Here is a 19,884-nt window from a genome sequence, read left to right on the forward strand (position 1 = left end):
TTTCCTACAACAACTAAACACGTGCATATAAAAGCAGTGTTGTATTTATAAATTTGGGCGGAAGTATATTGTCAACCACATCACTCCAATTGCTTTTAGCAAGTAGCTTCTGCTTTTGGAATAAACTTGACATACAAATTAAACAGGAGAGTTCAAATAAAGGAAAACTATAATCAAGAAGACCTTGATAAAATGCCCTCCTGGTAGAGAACATTGTTAAGTTATGTATATATTTAGATCATGCAATGCCTGGGAAACTTCATTCCCAGACATAGTTTGGCCACAATCATTAGATCTGGCAAATGGAAGAGGACTGCAATTTCTGTCACCAAAGAAAGCAAAGTCCTCGGGAGTCAGTATACTCACAACCTTAAGGGGTTCGTGGAGAAAATCATTATATCGGTGTTTCTATGTGTCACATATTTTTATCCTGTGGTAGACTGACAATGTTGAATTGTACTTGAGCTCTCTGACCCTGGAAAATAGCAATTATTAAGAAATTCCCCCACCCTTCCTACTGTAAAGAAACACCCTTCTGCATATGACTTGGGTAAGACTTACTAATGTCTTCCCGACTCATCTATAACAAGGCCAGAGAGATTTCCAAATTTCCATTATTTCTCTCATCAATAATTAGCTGAACTGCTTGTTCCCGCTAATCAGTCAGGGCAAAATGCTTGTTAGCCAAATTTTAATTAAATGTATTTGTTTCCACGAGGCTCCTGAACTTTGATGAAACTTCAACCAGCGCACCACCCCTCCTTAAAGGCCGTCCTACAATAGATGGGCCTCAGGGTAAAACATTTGCTAATTTAGTGTCTGATCACCTCATTCTTTCATCCTCTTCCCACGCTTGGTTCCTACTGGACAGTTTACTCCTTTTAGAAGAAAAACCCTTTTGGTAGTATCAGAATAGTTCCTACATCACTGCAGCGTATTAAACGTCTTTGCTATCTACCAATTCAACCATCAGACAATATCCAGTGATATTTTGGTGTTGATACTTGTCAAACATAAATTCATATGATCATTTTTTTCTTTTTCGGGGCACCTGGGCGGCTCAGTCGGTTGAGTGACTGACTCCTGATTTTGTCCCAGGTCATGATCTCATGGTTGGTGAGACAGAGCTCCATGTCGGGCTCAGTACTGACAGTGCAGAGCCTGCTTGGGACTCTCCCTCTCCGTTTCTCTCTGCCCCTTCCCCGCTTGCACTCTCCTTCTCTCTCTCAAAATAAATAAATAAACATTAAAAATGTTTTTATATTCTAGCCATGGCAGATATTTAAACTTCCATTAGAGAAATATAATTACAGTTGCTTTATTCCTTAAAAAAATAACATTTTTAAAAGATTACATTTATGGAGTTTCAGGGAATGATTGCCACATATTTCTATGTGAAAACACAGCAATAAGGGTGAAAAAAGTAAAAGTCAATAGTGTAAAAGAGAAAAGGAATTGAAAAGATGAGATCACATTATGAAAGTAAATAATAATGGATATATAATTAGGACAGATAATAGAATTGTATCTGAACAAATTATCAAGGTAAAACATAATTTATTTAATACAGCATGTGTCTGTGCCTCATAATCTGACATAATTCAAACCACACTGTGGAAAGTTATTGAGATTCTCAATGAACACAACATTCATTACAAATATTCAACAAAAATGGAGTATGTAAAGCAGGGGATATGATTAGCTACAATAAAGAAATTCATTAAAACGAACAAAAACAAAGCTTTTCTTCCTATAAGAGACTTTGTGACGGGGCACCAGGGTGGCTCAGTGGGTTAAGCATCTGACTTCTGCTCAGGTCATGATCTCAACAGTTTGTGGTTCAAGCCCCGCGTTGGGCTCTGTGCTGACAGCTCAGAGCCTAGAGCCTGCTTGGGATTCTGTGTCTCCATCTCTCTCTGCCCCTCCCCTGCTCATGCTCTGTCTCTCTCTGTCTCAAAAATAAATAAAAACATTAAAAAAATTTTAAGAGACTTTGTGACTACCAATTACTAACCAGAACAATTTTAAACCTCTAATATATTTTAATTCAGTGCATTAAAATTGGAAGAGATAGCTTGTCTTACACAAACTTACTTCAGGGCCATTTCCATCTCTTTCATTTTATTAAACTTATATCTGCATACACAGGATATAAATCATTCTAATAATAAATTCTGATCAAACAAATCAGCAAAGCAAATCAATACATTGGAGGAAAAAATATATATCTCATCATGCGGGATTTAAGTGGAAAAACCTTATTTTTCTCATGAAGCGATAGATAAATGGCATGAATTCCAGTGTGTTTATTACCTCATTTCACAGAGATGGGGTAAAGACTAAGATACTTACCTTGAAATAGGCACCAACCACTAGTTTGGGAGGTTCTTAATTGACATAATTCATATACCATGATCTCTATCTGATTACACAGCTTTTCATTACTACAAAGAAACCCCATACCCATTTGCAGTCACTCCCTATTCCCTCCATCCCCTAACCCTGCACAACCCCTACTCTACTTTCCATTTCTACTCATTTCCCTATTCTGAATATTTCCTATATACGGAATTTTAAAAACTGTGGCCTTTCGTGTCTGACTTCTTTCACTTAGCACAATGGTTTCAAAGTTTATCCGAGTTATAGTATGTAACCATCCTTCATCCCTTCTTATAGTCAAATAATATTCCACTGTATGGATGTATCATGTTTTGTTTATGGATTCATCAGCTAAAACATACTTGGTTTGTTTCTTCTTTTTAGCTAGTATAAATACATTACAGATATTCATACACAAAGTTATGTGTGAATATTTGTTTCCGGTTGTTTCAAATATATATATCTAGGAGTAGAATTGCTGGGAAATACAGTAACTTTATGTTTAACATTTACAAAGAGCTGTCAAAATATTTTATAAAAGGGCTGTGCCATTTTTATTTTCTCCAATGATGATGCATGAGGGCTCCAATATTTCTAAATCCTTGCCAACATTTGCTTTTGTCCATTCTTTTGATTTTAGCCATCCTGGTGAGTATGGAGTGACATATCATTACAGTTTTGATTTGCATTTGCCTAATGACTAAGATGTAAGGCATGGTTTAATATGCTAAGTGGTCATTTGTGTATTTTCTGTGGAGAAATATCCATTCACATTCGTTGCTCATTTTTTAACTGAGATGCTTGCTTTTTCTTGTTGAGTTTTAGAAGCTCTTTATAAATTTTGAATTCTAAATCTGTATCTATGATTATGATATGTAATTTACAAATATATTTTACCCTTATATAATCTTTCACTTTCTAGAGACTGTCCTTTGATGCACAAAAGTTTTTAACTTTTATGAAATTGAATTTATCTTTTTTGAAAGAATTTGTTAGGTTTCTTTATTTTTGAGAGAGAGGGAGAGAAAAAGCATGAGTGGGGCAGAGAGAGAGAGAGGGAGAAAGAGCCCAAGCAGGCTCTGAGCTGTCAGCACAGAGCCCAATCTGGGGCTCAGCCTCACAAGCCATGAGATCATGACCGAAGCCAAAATCAAGAGTCAGCCTGTTAACCTACTGAGCCACCTAGGTGACCCTTGAATTTATCTTTTGTTGCTCATACTTTTGGTATAATATCTAAGAATCCATTGACAAATCTAAAGTCATGAAGATTTACTCCCTTTTCTTCTAAGAATCATATAGTTTTTTAAATTTTTATTGTTTTAGAGAGAGAGAGCACGAGTGGAAGAGAAGGGCAGAGGGAGAGAGAGAGAGAAAATCTCAAGCAGGCTCCAAGCTCAGCATGGAGCCTTACATTGGGCTGGATCTCACAAACCTGTGAGCATGAGTGGAGGTGAAATCAAGAGTCAGAGACTTTCTACCTACTGAACCTCCCAGGCACCCTAGAATTTTATACTTGTAGCTCTTATATTTAGATATTTGATCCACTTTCAGATAGTTTTTTATACATAGTGTGAGGTAGAGATGCAAACTTACTCTTTTGCATATGGATACCTCCTTCTACTGGCTCCATTGTTTAAAGAGATTGCACTTTCTGCCTTTGAATAAGCTTAACATTTTTTTTCAAAAATCAATTGCCTATAAGATCAATTGTTTATAAATTCTATTGATCTGTATGTTTACCTTATACCAGTACCACATTGTCTTGATTACTCTAGCTTTGTGATAACTTTTTGAGAATGGACAGTGTAAGTACTATAAGTTTGTTCTTTTTCAAGATTGTTTTTACTGTTTTGAGTTCCTCTAATTCCCATATGAATTTTAGAATCATCTACTCAATTTCTTCTAGAAAAAACATATTTGGTAGAGATTGCACTGAATCTGTAGATGAATTAGGGGAGTGTTGCTATCTTAACAATATTAAATCTTCCAGGGCACCTGGGCGGCTCAGTTGGTTAAGTGTCCAACTTCACTTCAGATCATGATCTCCCACTCTGTGAGTTCGAGCCCCACGTCAGACTGTACTGACAGCTCAGAGCCTGGAGCCTGCTTTGGATTCTGTGTCTTCCTCTCTCTCTCTGCCCCTCCCCTCCTCATGGCCTGTCTCTCTCTGTCTCAAAAATAAATAAAAACATTAAAAAAAATTAAAAAAAATATTAAATCTTCCAATCCATAAAAAGGAAAATATTTCCATTTAATTAGGTCTTCTTTAGTATCTTAAAATGATGTTTAATAGTTTCAGTGCACAAGAGTTGCAAACATTTTTAAAAAAATGTATTCCTAAATATTTTATTCTTTTGACAATAAGTTGAAAAGTTTTCTTAATTTAATTTTTAAATTGTTCGTTGCTAGTGTAAAAATGAAATTGCTTTTTCTATGTTGACCGTGTGTCCTAAACCTTGTTGACTTAATTTATTAGCTCTATTTTGTAATGTATCCCTTATAATTTTCTATATACAAGATCATGGCATCTTCAAACAGAAATAACGTTCATTCTTCTGTTCCAATCTGGATGACTTTTAGCTCTAGATCTTATAGAGGAAACAGTCAATTATTCAAAATTAACTCTTTTTTGCATATGCCTTTTATTAGAGTAAAGACATTCCCTTTTCTTCTGAATTTAAGTGTCTTTATCATTAAAAGATATAAGATGTTGTCAAATGCTTTTTATGCATCTATTGGCATGATCAAGTATATGTCTTTTATCGTATTAACATAATGTATTACATTGCTTTTTGTATTTTGCAACCACCTTTGCATTAATGCAATAAATCTCACTTGGTCATGGTTTGCAATGCTATTTTTTATATGTTACTGTATTTGTTTTGATGGTATGTTGTCGAGAATGTTGAGAAAGTTCCGTATGTATTCATAAGAGATACAGCTCTCTCTCTTATATTTTTGTAAATTCTTTATCTGACTTTTGTATTATGTTAAAATTGGCCTCATAGAATGAATTGGCAAGTGTTGCCTACTCTTCTATTTTGTGGAAGAGTTTGTGAAAGATTGGTGTTAATTCTTCTCAAACGTTTGGTAGAATTTAACAGTGAAGCCATCTGGTCCTGTGCCTTTCTTTGTGGAAACTTTTCTAATTACTGAGTCAATTTCCTTATTTGTTATAGGTCTTTTCAATTTATCTATTTCTTATAGAATTAACTATGGTAATTTCCATCTTTGTAGAAATTGGTCCATTTCCTTTAGTTTATCTAATTTGATGACATAGACTTCCCTTATAAGTCTGTTTATTTCTGTAAGGACAGTGGTAATGTGTCTTCTTTCATTTTAGCCCTCTCTCTCTTTTAATAGCTAGTTTAGCTAAATATTATTCTATTGTGTTGATCTTTTCAGAGAACCAAATTTATGTTGATTTTTGTCTATTTGTTTTCTATATGCTCTTTCATTTACTTCTACTCTACTGTTTATGACTTCCTTCCTTGCTTGCTTTAGGATCCTTTGGTCTGCTGGTTTTAGTTTAAGGTGGAAAGTTAGGTTATTGCTTAACTGTACATGTATTTTTTATAATGTAGGCATTTGCAGCTGTAAATTTTCCACTGAGAATTGATTTTGCTACAGCTCATGAGTTTCCGTACGCTGTGCCTTCACTTTTATACATCAAAAATTATTTTCTAATATTCCTTGTGATTTATTTTTGATCCATTGGCTGTTTAAGAGTGTGTTGTTTAATCTCTATTTATTTATAAATTTCCCAGATTTCTTTTATTGATGTTTTCCATTAAGACTTGTTCTATGGACTAGCAAATAATCTATCCTGGAAAATGTTTCATGTGCATTCTATTCTTTTTGGTCTACAGATATACATCAGGTTTAATTGGTTTATAGTATTATCTGAATCTTCCCTTTCCTTATATATCTTCTATCTATCCATTATTGGAAGATGGGTATTGAGGTAAATTCATTTTTAGTGAATTGTCCCTTCAATTCTGACAGTTTCTATTTCACATATTTTGAGCTCTATAATTTCGTTCATGTGCATTTATACTGGTATGTATATACTTTTGCATCAACTCCTTTGTAATATAAAATATGTTTGTTCGCTCTAATAACAAATTTTGTCTCCAAGTCTATTTTCCTTGTATTAGTACAGCCACTCTAGCTCTTTTTTGGTTACTGTTTTCATGGAATATCTTTTTTTCATCCATTGACATTCAATCTATTTATGTCTTTGAATCTAAAGTGTATCACTTATGGACAATATATAGTTCTATCATGTTTTGTCACCTTTTCTTTCTAACCCATACTGCCAAGCATGACTTTTAATAGAAATTTTAAATCTATCTACATTTAGCGTAATTATTGATGATGTAGGACTTATTTTTTGCCATATGTTCCTGGCTATGTGTGTGTGAGTGTGTGTGTATGTCTGTATCATATTTTTTGTCTTGTATTCCTGCATTTTGCCTTTTGTGTTAAATTGGTACTTTCTAGCAGACCATTTTATTTCCCTGTCATGTCTTCTACTATAATTTTTAGTTATTTCTTAATAAAATTCACAGTTAACTTAATTTACAAAACTCTAGTCTAGACTAATACCAACTTGAATTCAATAGTGCATAAAAAATTTTCTCCTCTACATCTCAGTTATCTTCCCTCTCCTTTGTTCTGCTATTTTTGTACAAATTACATCTTGGCTCATTTTATGCCATCAACACATTATATAGTTATTGCATTATGAAGTTGCCTTTTAAACAGTTGTCTCAGAAGAAGAAAATTTATTAAAATATGTCATTTACATATTTTTACACTGTCTTTTACATTTACCTATGTAGTTACATTTGCTAGAGTTCTTTCTTTCTTCATATGACTTAGAGTTACTATCTAGTATCCTTTTATTTCAGTTTGAAGGATTCCCTTTAGTATTTCTTTACAGCTGGTTTGCCAGTGACTACTAAGTCTTTCAGTATAGAATGCTTCATTTTTACTTCATTTCTGAAGTATCATTTTGCTGGATATAGTATTCTTAGTTGACTATCATTCTTTCAGCACTTTGAGTATGTCTTCTCACTTGCCTCCTGGATTTCATGGTTTCTGATGAGAAATTAGCTATTAATCTTATTAACAATTCCATATATATAATGAGTCATTTTTTTTTTTTTTTTTGCTGCTTTCAAGATTATCTCTTTATGTTTGCTTCAGTGGTTTGGTTATAAATTATTTATATGTAGATCTCTTTGAATTTCACCTACTTGATATTAGTTGAGCTTCTTGGATGTGTCAACTAATATTTTGTTTTTGTTTTTGTTTAATCAAATTTAGGAAGTTTCCAGACACTAATACTTGAAAAAAATTCTATCTTTTTTTTTAAATATACATTATGTGTCCTCAGACTAGATAATCTCAAATGAATTTCAAATTTGTAATTTTTTTTTCCAATTCCTCAAACCTGCTATTGATGCTCTCCATTGAATATTTTAGTTGTGTTTTCAAGGCCAGAATTTATATTTTGTTCTTTTTTGTATCATGTCTAGATCATTATTGATACCTTCTATTTGGTGAGATGACATCCTCATATTTTTCTTTATGTTTTTAGACACGGTTTCCTTCAGTTCTCAGAACATATCTTTAAAAGCTGATTTAATGTCTTTGTCTAGTAAGTCCAACATGTTGGCTTCCTCAAGGATACTTTCTATTGATAAATCTGTTTCTGTGTATGAGCCAAAATTTCTTAATTCTTTGCATCCCCATAATTTTTTGTTTCAAATTGGACATTTCTAATAATGTAATGTGACAACTCTATAAGATAATGTGAGAACTAAGGTTTCTCTCCCTTCTCAGGGTTGGTTGTTGTTGCTGTGTTTTTGTTGTTGTTGCTTGTTTGTTTTGTTTTGAATTTTTGGCTTGTTTGTTTGATATTTTTTAACTAAATCTTTAAAGCTTGTGTTCTTTGTCATGTGTGGCTACTGAAATATCTGATTAACTTAGTGGGAACTTATTGGACAAATGGATAGATATTCCCTTAATAAGTCTCCTAGTGTTATCTGAAAGATTATACATATTGGGACATGTCTCCAATAGGTGGTTGAAAACTCTATCTTAGCTTTTACTTCCTAATTTCTCAGATTCTCAAGGTCAGCCAGTGTTGAGTTCAGGGCCTTCTCAAGTTTTTCCTGAGCGTGTGCAGAGCCCTGTGTACCTATCATTCTATTCCCAGAATACTTTTGGTGTTTTTAAAAGGCCCTATGAATATCTCATTCCCTGGCTTTTCATTTTAAGCATTTTGATTAACTCCTTGTTTGGCCTCACTGTTTCAGATAGCTCTGAAAAGAAGCAATGATCTCTAAATATTTGCAACACACACCTCCAAAGAGAAGCCTTTTCTCACTGGGGGAGCTTCAGCTCAGGTCAAATACAGCCATGTTTACAAGTAGAATCTTCCAGGGAATCATCAGACAAAAATTATTCATTTATTGAGGACGAAACTTTGAAGGAGCATCAGCCTTTCCTTCTCCCTCTGCTATTGCCTAGAATTCTGGATTTCACCATGTTTGTAGGATGTTAGTTTAGGGCTACTGGAGAGAGAAATGGTAAGAACAAGATTAAAAAAATGCCAAAAAAAATATTGACATTGAGATTTAGCCTTTTTATTTTTTTTTCCTTTTTAATGTTTGTTTATTTATTTTGAGACAAAGAGAAGGAGCATGAACAGGGAGGGGCAGAGCATGAGAGAGAGAATCCCAAGCAGGCTCTGCACTGTCAGTGTAGCTCCCACAAATCCATGAGATCATGACCTGAGCTTAAATTAAAAGTGGGACATTCAAATGACTGAGCCATGCAGTAGTCCCACCTTTTTTCTCATATTAACCCCTCCTCAATCTTCCTAGAAGCCTTCTAATTTCTAGCAGACAGAAGAAGTTGATTTTTGCCATTTTTTTCTTACTTTTTAAAATCTTTTTCTTGCTATTATGGAAACAGAAAATTTGAAGTTCCTTAATTGACTTCTGTGGTGTTTTGTTTTGTTTTGTTTTGCTGATATAACTCTATCTAGCCACTAGTTTCTCAAGGCATTCATGTAGGTCCCAGTATTACATATTTTTGTATTACAAACGTTTTCAGCAAGGTGGGGCCTGGTTTACTGCTTCTTTTCTCATATGATATGGAGATTTTGTTAACATGAGCTCTTCTGATCAATTTCCAACTCCCGACATGGACCATCAAGCAAATAAATGTTCATTATCAGCATATTATGAAAGTCCATTCTTTTTTCATTTCGTAAGAGTATATAGATCCAGTTATTTCCATGATAGTAGCTAGCAATTTGTTTGGAAGCAACGACTTATAGTATGAAGACTACTTCTGCTTCAGTGACAATAGCCAATTTTACTTAAAATCTATAAGGCTCAGTTCCTTCAGAGGTGACATAAGAGCACTCTGGCTATTCCTTATACTTGTTGTTGCTTAGAAAAAATAAATAAATAAATCATTCGTGCAAACCATATAAGTCATGTATAAGCCCATAACTTAACATTACTTATTGTTGTTGTATTTCCTAAGTTGTTCTACTTCTCATATCTTGTTCCCTCACTGACTCTATTTTATGACTCAGTTTGTTCCTTTGACTTAGTATTTGAAAAAAAAAAGAAAGTACTTTCAAAAGTGTATCACATTACTAACTTGGTTTTCCTTCTACTCTGGCGATTAGTCATTTACATGGCATGAGTGGAGTGTAAAATTACTCTGCAAAGTGTAGCTAAATGACAACTGTTACCTTTGTCATAAATTTCACCTATGTTTGATGTGGTATGCACAAAGACATAAAGAGAAAATATAATGAGTTGTTTTTCAATCTCATTTTCTCACTTAGAACCATTAAGGGAAGTAAAGAGTTATATTCTGTATCAAAAAGGATTGCATTTATATTCTTTCATTTCTAAAATAGGTTTCTCTCTTTGAAATGGAAACAGTTTCCTAACTTAAAGTAGGTAATTACACACTCCATTAAACAAGTAATTAACAGATTACAATTTGAAAAAAAGGAGAACTTGAAAATGAGCAATTCGGATTCTGAATGTGAAGAGTAGCGTTATAATTAGCATAATACCTTTAGAAATAGATTAACAAGTACACAATAAAAGTGGAAGAAGAAACAATCTGTTTTCTCCATACAGATCTTACACAGCAAATAGTATTTCATGAGTTAAACATCAGCATGATTTTAAGAAAGCTTGGTCTTGGATGTGTTGCTATAGTACTCTAAAATTCAAAAATATGTTGATGTATAAAATGTTTGCTATCCTAAGAGGCTATGCTCTTCAGAATCAAATGTTTTAAATTGTCTTTCAACAATAATTCCCCGAGGCAAGTGGTCAATACTAGCAAGCCCGACACGTGTAATTCAAATTGGTAATCTGAAATTGCAGAAACAAACAAAGAAATAATAAATAAATAAGTGAGGCTCAGTGTCATATATGTATAGTTCATTTTCACTACAACATGGAAAATGTGTATAAAGGGAATTTCAAGGAAACATACACACTAAGTCTCCATTACCCTGCCTTTTAAGAAAAAGCAAGAAAAAGTATCTATGCTCAATGGGGAGAATGGTCCACTCTCCTTGCTAATTGACTCTTGAAGAAAAAAATTAAAAGACTGGGTAACTGAAGGCACCACTGACAGCTTCCAAGGGTAGTGATAAAATAACAGCCCAAATAATAACCACTCCTACAAGAAGATTTTCTTTTTATTCATGCAAAATTCTGGGCTAACCTTGATATCCCAATCACTGCAAGAAGAAAAAAAAGTAGAGGGTTCTTCAAGTTCGATCTTCTGATGAAACTACCAATAAGCTCTTTATTACCTCCTGGAAAAATAATGAGTGGGGCAGAAGGTGTCATCCAGTTTAAAACCTGTGCTTTTGACAGAGATCCGAAAATGATCTCTTTTCTGAAATGTGAACTGACCCTGTGGAGTAAAAATAGTTCATTTAAATCATTTTGGGGGAAAAAAAAGTCCATCAACTGTTTTGCTAGAACCCATATGTTGTTTTCATTCCATATTGAAAATAAACAAAACAGATCACTCTAAAAAAAGAGGTTTCCTCCTACTAGCATACTAAAAACAGACATTCAGTAAGTTCAAATCTGCCAGCGTGCAGATGCCACTGAGAATGTCAAACAGCTACTGACTTTTGAGTCATCATTCCTTCATGGCAGTGAAGAGAAACTTCTGGTCGCATGTTACTATTGCATTTGCCTTAAAATATTGGTTTCTTAGTAAAAAAAAAATAGTAGTTTGAATTGAGATATCAAATGCTTTCTAAGTAAAAGTTAAATTCAGGTCAGGTCAAAGAAACTTTCTTAACTCAGTTAAGAAAGGTAAGAAGTTCTGCGACTCCCTTTATAGCTCTACTTCACTTGTGCTAATTACTTTATAAACTTCTGTTGTGATCCTATGCTAATCCTTAAGTCTTATGCATATCAACATATATGTAGGGTTTTTCTGGAAATGTTTATTTAGTGACTACTTCCATAAAAGTCTATAACTCATGCTGGCATAGATTTCAGCTATTACAGCATATCCATTTAGGTTCTGATAGTACAAGACTTGTGGGAAATGGGCTTAGCAGGTTGAGTGATTACTCTCTGACATATTACTTAGGCTTGTTTTTAAGGTAGGGATGCAGAGGGTGGCCAGTATAGAGCCCATCCAACCTGAGTTTTCTGCATATAAAGAATTACTTTTTTCATAAATCATATCGCATTTCATAACAGCAGATAATGCATCATCATGACTGTCCTCAAAGTGGCAAATTCAGGATTTGTTCACAAGAAATCACTGCTTAAGTGCTATGCTTATGCCCTAAGCATTGTGTTTGAAATTGAAAACTGAATTAGAAATACACCAGAGCCTTAGGTCTTGGGCATAACTCAACAATGACAACCACTTTTCCAAAGATCAAGAATACTTTGGAAACTATATCAATTTCACAGGGCAATTCCAGGCAAAAATTTCCTGAAAGTAGATTTCTCAACAGGTTTCGGAGTTTCCTCTTTCTCATTTCAACCATCGATTTTAGCAATCACATGTCTTCTTCAGTTATTTTGATACAGAAAAAGTATCCAGTATCTCTCTATCACAGGTCATACCCTTACGCAAATACTAATGCTCTGAAGATAGTGCTGATTTCAAGGACCCTCTAGAGCTGATTGTAGACAGAGACTGGTGGCCAAGATTTACCAGATTTCTTATAGCTCAAATTGTGGCATATTCACACACAGTCATCAGTACTGGTGGGGCGCTAGTGGGCAGAGGTTTTAATGAAACCTCAAACCATCTTCAACCATCTCCACTTAGACTTAGCGAGGATTTACACAGTGCATAGAGAGATATTCTGGAAGCTTCAGGTCTGCGCTGTTGTTAAAGTACTAATTTTAGCCAGTATTTGTGGTGCTTGGGATAGTTAAATTTTATGTGTCAACTTGACTAGGCTATATTGTCTTGTTATTGATCAAATACTAGCCTAGATATTTCTGTGAAGTTGTTTTGTAGATGTGATTAACATCTACAATCAGTAGACTTTGAATAAAGGAGATTACACTCCATAATGTGTGTTTCATCCAATCGGTTGAAAGCCTTAAGAGCAAAGTTGAGTTTTCCAGAGAAGACAGAATCTTGCCTCAAAACTTCACATAGAAATCCTGAGTTTCTACTCTACTGGATTGTGCTATGGATTTTTGAGTCAAGACTGCAACGTTAACTCTTGCCTGAGTTTCCAGCTGGCACAAATGCCAACCCATACAATCACATGAGCCAATTCTTGAAAGTATATCTGTTATTATGGATATGTATGTGTCCCATTGGTTCTGTTTCTGTGGAAAACACTGACTGATACAGAGCTATCACAAAGTAGAATTCTATTTTATAACTATGGTCAGAGGTAACTAATACACAAGGTCCAGAATACAGATGGGACCGTTTAACAACATCAGTGTTAATTTTTTGTGAAACAATTCTTTCTAAATGACTGAACGCAGCTGAATATAATTAGAAACATCCAGATAGATGTTATTAATTGTTCACTAGAGTATTCATCAGCTCTAGAGGTGAAAGAATGTTATTTGTGTTAAAAAAAAGTCATTGAGAGTACTTCATCTATGTTCAATACTATGCTAAATTCTGATACAAATGTGAAAGATCTTTCCAAATCTATGGTGTTCTTAGTCTAGTGAGACAAATAGATGGCAGAACAATGAAAAGGATGTCCGAAACAATATTCTAAGCAGAGGGAATATCATGTGCTGAAACATCGTGAAGAAAATAAGCTAATGAGTTTGACAATCATGAAGATAAATGAATGTTGAGAGGATATGCACATGTGAGCATATTGCTGAGGAACCGAGCTTGGTTGGTAGACCACAGTCAAAATGTCTGAGCCTTATTTTTCTTATGTACAATTGCTTTCTGGGGCAAAAAAGCAGAGGTGTTTTTATGGAAATCAAAGGAACTTATTTATAAAGTGATTAACATACAGTATTCACTTCAAAATATGGTAGCTTTTGATATTTTAATTCATGAGTAGCTTTGGTTATATTTTAGTTGACCTTATAAAGTATTGTCTGGCAGATATATAATGTCTGGCACAGTGATCACTGAGCACATGCCCCTTCTTCACCTTCGTATCACTACTGTTGGCTACTATTTAGGCTCTCATATGTCAAGCACTTATCACCATGTCTGGTACTTAGTAAAGGCCTGGATATTGATAGTTAGCTTTCCGAAGACACACACCAACTTGAATCTTTTCAATCCACCAATCACTTAAGTGCCTCTTTCGCTAATGTTCAAAACCTTTAATGGAGTGACTTCAACATAATGCTATCACCCCTAACTAGTTACATAACAAAATGCAAAGCCAGGTTTTTGACATAAATAAACACTAAATTCAGGAATATGAGAAACCCTTTGACAGTGGGTAACCACTTGTTTGGGAATTGAGGCACCTGAGTTTTAGAGCTAGCTATAGTACCAACTGATTCTTACAATATTTAAGTTTTTAAAAAAGCAAAAAAAAAAAAGTACTGAAATTGTTCGAATTGTAAGTTCACTGTCCTAAAGTGAACAAATTGAATTGAATGATTCATAAGGTCTCTTTTGGCTCTAATATTCCAGGATTGAAGATGTTTATGCCCTGTGAGTCATGTATAGGCAAATCTTACCAAAAGGAATTATAGCATGATACCTCTAAATCACTGATGTCCAAGCAAGTGTGATGAGACGTAATTATCTTGGCATCATAGTATCAAAGAAAAAAAAAAAAAAGAAAAGAAAAGAAAAAAAGAAAAGAAAAGAAAACTAATGTGTGACCAGATTTTGGAGCACATAAGTACTTGGATGTCTGAATTTCCTAAGCTGAAAACCCAGAATCATGTCTCTTTTTTCATCCTTATAAGACGAACTTATTGAAAATCAGAATACTCCTATAAAGTCTGCAGAGCCAACAATCTGTCCTTGGGACAAATGTTTGACACATGAAATATTGCCTCTGAGCGTTTATCTAGAGGAAAAGAGGTGAAATAATCTTGAATGACTAGGGTTACTATCTTAGGGTTATTGTTGGTTATGGAACCAATAATCAGATAATGCTAGATAACTGTAGCAAGTGAAGATTGACCACCTGGTCCTGTAGATATTTCTCTTCTTTCAAATATTGATAATACGTTTCTTCATACGCATTTTTCGCTGTTAAGTGTTTCTCTGGGTAGTGTTCTTTTCCCAAGGGACGTAGTTGATGTATTCAACAGTTCTCTTTTTATTCAAGCACCAAGATTATGGCTGGCTGTGCCAAGAAGTAGCTATGCTCTTGAATGTCACTTTTATTGTCACAGCCTGTCCTAACGTTTGATGCCAAGTGTGGTGTGTAGGTTGGGTGGGTAGGTTGACTAATGAAATCTGTCCAGTAATCACATGTGGCAAGTCACTTATCATGATCTCAAATTCTTGAAACAACTGTTTCTAAGGCCTGGAAATATTTATAAATGTCTAAGCAAAGTTTTTCAGCTACTCTGATCAATATATTTATTTTCTTTCCACATTATACAGTTATATCTCCCCAATGGCATAAGGGTTATACATCAAATTCATTTTGAAACAAAATGTTGTGCATATGTTTATCATCAATAGCAATACATTTATTATACCAACTCTAATACTGATAACTTCTTTGTAAACTAAATGTAATAAAATCTCTAACAAATGAGAATCAAGGATTTACGGGATTTCCAATTTGATCCAGAAAACTGATCTTTCTCACAAACGATTCTGTCAAACAAGCATTTGAGTAAGCCTGTGTGAATTTAGTTAAGCAGATTCTTTATGCACTTGACAGACAGGATGGCAGATTTTCCATCATGATCATTCAGTCATTATTTTCATGTGGGTTAAACATCAAGAAAGATTTATCTTTCTATTTTTTGGTTTAGGATAGTTTACCAAATTGTCACGTTACATACAACACCTATTTTTTTTTTGCTCTAATTGTTTACCAGCTATACTGTTATTTACTTAGTATTTTATATACATTCTTTGCCTAAAAATGAATTATGCGTGCTTTTATCACTATTATAATAATTAACGCCATTATACCAAAATATCATTAAATGTTAAAGATCAACAAAAATCGTCATTAAATGAATCGATGTAACAGTTGCACACTTAAAAACTAGCTCTTCCAGAATTAGAAAGAAAACGTCTATTACTACCCAGTAATCAAGTTTTAGATCCTTCAAATTTATTTAAGCTGAAGCTTACGTTAACAAGATAAGCTATAAACCTTTTTATGTTAATCAATTCTGAGAACCCCAACTGAAATATATACATATTTGGAAACTAGAACACTTATTTAGCTGCTGTTTGTGATAAATTCTGACTGAGTGTTCATTGTTAATTAAAATAAGATCAGCAGCTTTGAATAACAAACTTCTGCTTCAAGAGGCCATCTGAGCTGTTCCCCAAATTGCGTTCTTCTGAATGTGTCAAGGAATCTGGTGATGTTTGCAGCAACTGGAGACAAAAGCATTTCTTAGTGATACAAAAGTGCTTTCCAATTTGGGAAGTTATATGTGAAGACTTTTTACTTTGGCCATTCACCAACAACGTTTTTTGGAATGTTCAAAATACTGTTCAACACGAAGTACTTCCGGTGAGTTTATAACTAAGTCCTCCCAACACATAAAATAATATCACATACCATGGTCAAGGCTTGATGGCTGATGTTCCAATTTTGCCATCAATGAGTTCAGTCTGTCTTGAATGTGGAATACTGATATAAATGGATTTTATAAGACATTAAATTAAGGCTGTCCCACAGGGCTGATAGATCTGCAAAATATTTTAATAGACAAACGCAGTGCTACTGATGCAGACAATGTCACATATTAAAGGTTTTAACCACAAAAAAACAAAGACAAAAACACACCAAAGTTGTTCTTTTGCCTCAATAGAAAAGGGGAGGCTTTCAGGAAAAAAAAAAAGCGGATGTTAGTAAAACTAAAAACCTTAATTGTTGCAATTTCACAATTCTAGACAAATTTTAGAAAACATTTCAAGAGTTTAGTGGCCTCTCTTTATAGTGATAGGGTGTTTTTGCTTTTATATGTCTCCTGAGACTTCCACATTTCCTGGATGGCATGGAGTAGAGGGTTGTTGGTGTGGGATATGGAATATTACTTTCCTGTGATAGAATCTATGTGGAATACATTCTTTTTTATACCTACTATGACTGGAGTGCTCTTTGTGCTCGTGCCAATAAATCACTTTCAGATTATGTCACAAATTTATTAAATAAGTTCTAAAATCTCTACTCCAGTTGTCCTGACTGGGCAAAACTGTCACAACTTAAGATCTGCATGGTCACAGGATTTAACTCATTTATGCTACACTGAATACTAACTAAAAATCACACCAGAGGATTAATGCATTTAGAGTGAATAGGTTTTATTCTAGTTGTGATAGTATTAATTGCCTTAAGATTTTAGCTATCTCTGTAATTTTACAATGAACTGTGTTCTTTGACAGACCAACTTACCAGTTCCTTTGCTTGTCCCTGCTTATTATTCTAAACTACTTTGGCAGCAGATATGATAAGTTTATTTACAAATCACGCCAGTAATGATAAGCTTTTGCAAGGAAGTAAAACATGATAAATGAGCATTTGAAAATATCAGCATTTCTATCCAATTAGAGTGTTAACAAGTTTCTAAAATGCTTGGACATCTTTCCACATTGCTTACTCTTTGGAAGTTTCACAATGCTGCTTGAGGTCAGAGCATATCGTATCAGAATTGGGGAGCCTTTCTTAAACTTAAAGGAAATAGTTTGTTCTTATTTACAGTTTCATAAAAATCTACATTGTAAATATTTTATCATACTTTCAGTATTTCCTTTGCAGCTGTTGCTTCTACAAAATGAACAGAATTTTAAGGATATTAATTTGTCTCTCTCTCTGAGGACATGCAAGGGTTTTATCACAGTCAAACCTAACAATATTAATAGTGTATTAGTAATAGTAGTTATAGCTAAAATTTAATGTCAATGCTATGTACCTGAAATTATTTTGATAATGTTAATCATAGTAACTTCTTGACTCCTCATATCATAGTTAAGTAACTTTTACTTCTATGTATTAACATTCTCTTCTTTCAACCACTGATATGAAATAGGTTCAATAGAGAAGAAACCGTACACACACACACACACACACACACACACACACATGCACAAACAGTACAAAACCTATTCCCATTCACACTTAACTTTATTTCATTTATGCATAATTGGGAGGCTTAATATTAACTTCTTGAAATGTAGTCACAATACTCTTATAAAAAAAACTAAGATACTATATGTTATCAGTATATGAAAACCCATGCCTCCAACTTATATCACCCTACTATTCATGCTGACAAACCATAATGGTAAAACATTTCATTTTAAGAGGTTAATTAACCTTTTCTGGACTTTCTGAGCACCGAGTCATACTAAAGCACGTGACCACGTCACTATTTACTTTAGCTCCAGGCTAAAGCAGTAAAATATTTATTAAATATTAAACGGGGGTGTTAATTATATTTTTCTAATGTGCATTAAAATAAATACTCAGGGTCACCTGAGTGGCTCAGCTGGTCAAGCGTCTGACTCTTGACTTCCACTCAGTTCATGATCTTGTGGTTCGTGGATTCGACCCCACATTGGGCTCCATGCTGATTGGGATTCTCTCTCTCTCCCCCTCTCTCCCTCAAAATAAATAAATGAACTCAAAAAAAATACCCAAATATTACACTAACGATTTGGTATCTGTAAGGCTTAAACTTGAATAAAATATATAACATACCTGTAAAATCTTCTAATACTTTTAGGTGTTCCTTTGAGTTGAGGGGAAATAATAACTTCACTTGACTTTCACATATTTCCCATGGATGTTAGGAGTCCCTTTCATCATCGTTAATGCTTGTGTTACCCCCTTGAGAGTGAAAAGAGAACGGGAAAGGGTAGGCTTGAAGGAGAAGAAAGGGCAGAAAATCCCACACTCACACTGTGGGAAAAGTCTGTCTGTTTTCGAAATCCACAAATAAGAAGATACGGATATTGCAGCTGTTAGCCGGGGGGACTGATGACTGCCTATAAAAGATTGCAGCAAATGAAGATTGTATTGCCCCTCTCTACTTTCTAAAATGACACGGAGGCTTGCATGTTCTGGGCACCATTCCCAGAAGTATAGCATTCTCTCCAAAAATCCACAGATGCTCTTCTGGGAACGAGGTGGCAGCACAAATGAGCTGACAGTGTGCGACCATTCCTGGAAGCACTGCCTTCTGGAGAGGAGACTTTCAGGAAAAAAAAAATACCAAATTCAATTCTCTTCTGTTCTTCACGTATCTTACATATTTGTAAAAATCACAGATTAATATTATGTGGGAGGAGAAAGTAAGTTTCTGGCTCTTTGGAGAAATCACTAACAATTTTTTTTTTTTTTTTGACAAAGGCGGGCTGCCTGGGTGGGGCAGGCAGTTAAGTGGTTAAGGGGTCCGACTCTTGTTTTCAGCTCAGGTCATGATCTCAGGGTTCATGGGTTTCAGCCCCACATGGGGCTTCACTATCTGTGCTGACAGGGCAGAGCCTCCTTGGGATTCTCTCTCTCTCTGCCCCTCCCCTGCTCATGCTCTCTCTCGCTCTCCCACTCTCTCTCTCTCTCTCAAAATAAATACATAAACTTAAAAAAAAAAAAAGAAAAGAAACTGGAGGCATGTTGGTTTGAGTTATGAAAGACAGGAGTTTCTGAGGCACCATATGAGGAAACGTTGGAAACAGTTACTGAACCACCAACAGACCAATTAATTATGCTTTGCCCGAGAATACCACACTGTACTTACATGGAAAATAAAATACTTACTTTTAAACTATAAAATACTTCCTTAAAAATTAAAACAGTTGCAGACA

At 34.5% G+C, this 19,884-nt stretch overlaps 1 long non-coding RNA gene across 1 annotated transcript; it reads right to left on the reverse strand.

Annotated features, from left to right (window-relative positions):
• Positions 1 to 1,049: 1,049 nt before the first annotated feature.
• LOC113600589 (uncharacterized) lies at positions 1,050 to 19,088 on the reverse strand. The gene is made up of 5 exons (XR_003421754.2): positions 18,779 to 19,088; positions 16,637 to 16,708; positions 11,158 to 11,352; positions 8,753 to 8,963; positions 1,050 to 1,948 (listed from the first exon to the last, which is right to left on the reverse strand). It is a non-coding gene; the product is annotated as an uncharacterized LOC113600589 (long non-coding RNA).
• Positions 19,089 to 19,884: the final 796 nt, after the last annotated feature.

This window comes from Acinonyx jubatus, chromosome B1 (assembly GCF_027475565.1).
Source record: "Acinonyx jubatus isolate Ajub_Pintada_27869175 chromosome B1, VMU_Ajub_asm_v1.0, whole genome shotgun sequence".
Taxonomy (NCBI): domain Eukaryota; kingdom Metazoa; phylum Chordata; class Mammalia; order Carnivora; family Felidae; genus Acinonyx; species Acinonyx jubatus.